The 4,202-nt window shown below is 32.2% G+C and overlaps 1 pseudogene; it reads right to left on the minus strand.

Annotated features, from left to right (window-relative positions):
- Nucleotides 1–3,283: 3,283 nt before the first annotated feature.
- LOC149241460 (uncharacterized) lies at nucleotides 3,284–3,801 on the minus strand (annotated as a pseudogene).
- Nucleotides 3,802–4,202: the final 401 nt, after the last annotated feature.

Here is a 4,202-nt window from a genome sequence, read left to right on the forward strand (position 1 = left end):
GGGGGGAGCCTCCTTTACATCAAATAAATGAACAATTCTTGGATGGATACAAATGACAAGACCTCCTTTGTATATATAGGAGTCTAAAGGTTCACAATAAAATTAGGGCCTACATAATAATAATAATGTAAGGGCACACTAATAGAAATATTGAGCTCCTATGGGGCACAACAATAACAATATGGAGGTTACATGGGATATAACAATAACAATATGGGGGCTACACTAGTATTATAGGGACCTAACATGCCACTCTCCTTCCAAAAAAGTGTTGTCCTCAACACTTGAGTAGTTTTGGATGCTTCTATATAAAATATTCATCCTCCCATGTGGAATCTTCCGCGGGTAAGTTCTTCCACTTAATGAGATATCATGAAATTGATTGATTCTGTAGCTACTATATATATTTTTTATTGTTTCAATCTCTAATATGATTTTTACTTCCTCATCAAGTTCTTGCAATACAATTTGAACTGGAATCTTGCCACCTATAACCTTCAAACATGAAACATGGAAAATATGGTGTATTTGTGAAGATGATGGTAGCTCCAATTTGTATGCCATAGTACCAATATGTTGCAATACCTTATAAGGGCCATAGTAATTGGGTGATAATTTATTATCCTCCCTAGCTTGCTTGAGTGACATTTGATTGTATGGTTGTAGCCATAAAAATACCCAATTGCCCATGTTAAAACCTCTTTTGTTGCAATGTTGATCTTCCTATTACTTCATTTGATTCTACACTAGACTCAAATTATCCTTTAAGAGTCGGAGAAATTGTTGTTGATGCTCGATGTGATCTTCCATAATTTCAACCTGATCTTCCTTCGCAAAAAAATTTCAAAAAAGGTTCTTGAAAATTAAAAGTTATTGTCCTCAAAGATTGTAGCCATTGGACTCCTAATATAACATCAACACCACCCATTGGAATGGAAATAATTGGGGTATTCAATACATATCCCCCCATGTCTAGATTGATATTATGGCATTTTCTTGAGCAATTTATAGTTCCTCCATCTGCAATCATCACTTGACACTTTGGTTCTAGGTATATAAATAAATTCAAATCCTTGGATTTCTTACAATGAATAAAATTATGGGTACTACCTAAATCAATAAATACTATCACATTTTTCTTCTTGATATATCCTTCTATCTTGAGAGTTTGAGGAGTGGTAATCCCTGTCAATGCATTACAAGATATGGTTAGATTCATTACTTTTTTTTTCAATCCTTGGTGAATATCTTCTTCTTTTGATGTTTCTTATTCCTTTTCTTCCTCCTCTTCACAATCTATGTAAAATAATTTCTTCTCGACGCATTTATGACCTTTAGTGTATTTGTTATCACAACTATAACAAATCCCTTTTTCTCTTTTTTCCTCCAATTGTTGTGGTGTCAACATTGAAGGTTATGGAAGGATAGGAAAAGAAGAACTTTCGTATTTATAGTTGTGAGGCATATTGGAACCAAATAATGATATCTATGCTTTACTATGCCCTTTGAATCACTTTAGATTGATTTTTCAAACAAAATTTATGCAAATTTAAAAAAATAAAAATATTTTTTCATGATTTTTGGAACTTGATCTTGAAACTCTTGTATCTCTATAATTTTGGATTCCTGATGTTAGATTTTTTTTCCTGTGGTAACCTTGTATTTCCTCTTTCTAACACCACTATTTGGACTAAGATTGGATTCTTCAAGGTAAAGTTAGGCCCAATCTCCCAATATGACTTGCTTATGGACTGGTTCAATAGAGAAAAATTCTACGAACCGCCATGTGTCAATTTTTAAGCCTTTAGCACTGAATATGGTACTCATGGAACTAAATTATGTGTGTTTTCAACAAATTTTTATGAAATTCAATTTGGATTCCCAAAAAGAAGGTTATGATGATTTTCCCCGAGACACTTATTTGAGATAGAATTATGGAGTATACAAAAACCCTAACTTCCTTAAATCATATCTCTGAAAATATATCAAACTAAGTTCTGAAAATTTTACAAAATTTTCACCAATATTTCAACTACAGGTGGTCTAAATTTCATCTTTTGAAGCCTTGCACAAAAAAATTTATAGTGAAAATTCCAAGAAGACCTATTTGAATCAGTGAAACCCTAGGATCCAAAGCTTTGATACCAAATGTTATGCAACCAATTCACAAAACAGGAAAAAAGATAGAACAACGAGTTGAAAATAAGACTCTTCGAAGGGGAAACATCACTTACATCAAATAAACGAACAATTATTGGATGGATACAAATGACAAGACCTCCTTTTTATACATAGGAGTCTAAAGGTTCATAATATAATTAGGGCCTACATAACAATAATAATGCAAGGGAACAATAATAACAATAGTGGGATTCTATGGGGCACAACAATAACAATATGAGGGTTACATGGGACACAACAATAACATTATGGGAGCTACACTAGTATTATAGGGACCTAAAATTAAACATATCCTATTCAAGGGTGTCATGTTCACACATTCTACTACACCATTATACTAAGGATTGTATGGAATAATGGAATAATGCTTAATCTCATGTTGGTGAAGATATATTTCGAACTCATTAGAAGTATATTTCCCTCAATTTAGTATAGAAAGTGTCAATATGAGTTTGTGCTTCATTTTCAATACATACATATTGTTTCAAAATATTGAGATTTTTATTTCAAAAAATAAACCCAACACATCTTGGTGTAATCAACAATAAAATTCATGATAGATTTACTACCAAAATTAGATAAATAGCCATGGGGCCACATAAATTAGAGTGCATCAACTCTATATTTCTACATGCTCCCAAAATGGAATCATGCAAATGATGCTTTCTATGTTTATCAAGGGTACATGCATTACATTGCTTCAATTTCCTTAGAATTGTAGGTAAACTAGAAAAACCATTATTTTACAACATACAAAGACTATCATAACTAATGTGGCCAAATATAACATTCAATAAGAGACTAGATGATAATGTACCTTCACCATGATAAGAGAGGTATGCAAAATTATGTGCCCATGTAGATGTAACTTCCAGCGTTAACCATCTCTCCTTCTCTCATCTTGTTATGACGACCATGTTCTTGGAAGACCTCCTTATTTAAATTTTTCTATTAAATGTGTGAATAGTATGGCCTTATTATCCACAAAAGATAACAAGTTCCTCTACAACTTGGGAAGATATAGAACATCACATAGAAGAAAATTTAAGAATCCAATTAATTTAACCATGATGTTACCAATTCCTATAGGTTTGTGACTATATCAATAATATGGGTGACTGAAGAAATGAAGAGCTTGAGAAACCCCTCAATATATTAAAGTGATCTATAATTGTTACATAATTAGTAATAATAAGGCACCCAATAGAGTGTTCATCACTTCCTCAGGAAGACAAATAATAAATTTTGGGATATTTTAGCCAACCAAAAGCTATGCTAAACAAGTGCTAAAATTGTTGTAGTTGTGCAACAAATTATAATTTCAACTATATAGCATGGGATAATCTCTTGCAAATATTTTTCAAAACTTCCTTTAAGAAATGGATTGTGCCTAATTTTACAACTTTCAAGTTTTTCCATAAGGATTCTTATTAAATGGAGTATACTAAACACCTCTTCCAAAATAATATTCATTTCCATAAATAACAATCCTTGTATCCAAAATTCCTTTTGTGGTCTTTTGAGAAATGAGATCAATAATTGTTGAGAAAGCCTTTGGCTTGTATCATAAATGTTCAATAAAACCTTATATCCTTCCTCTTCAATCCCAAGTGAAGTCATTTATTTGACTAGGAAACAATTGAAAATAGTAGGACAATTGAAATTCCTTGAAAACGATGGGAGGAGTTTGACTTTATTGCATTCAATGGTTCCAAATGCCAACTTAAAAATCAAAAATTTCCTCCACTCTAGAACATACGTTTTCACCAAAATTAGTTGGGCGGGCCTTGGAAACTAGCAACCAATAACAAGGGGAACAAAAAATCAATGTGTATACCCATATAGAGTTGATGTGTTGGTTTGTCTCCTTTTTCACCCAATCTTGTGAATTGAATTTAGAGGAAAATTGTTCGAGCTCCAAGATGTAACCTAATCATTATCTTTCTTGCAGTTTGATCATTATTGCTTGATTAGTAGGTTTAATTATCAGGTGGTACCACATAAATTAATCACTAATACCA

This window comes from Pinus tabuliformis, chromosome 8, assembly GCF_031772625.1.
Source record: "Pinus tabuliformis cultivar Carrire ecotype Pingquan chromosome 8, CPIR1, whole genome shotgun sequence".
Taxonomy (NCBI): Eukaryota; Viridiplantae; Streptophyta; class Pinopsida; order Pinales; family Pinaceae; genus Pinus; species Pinus tabuliformis.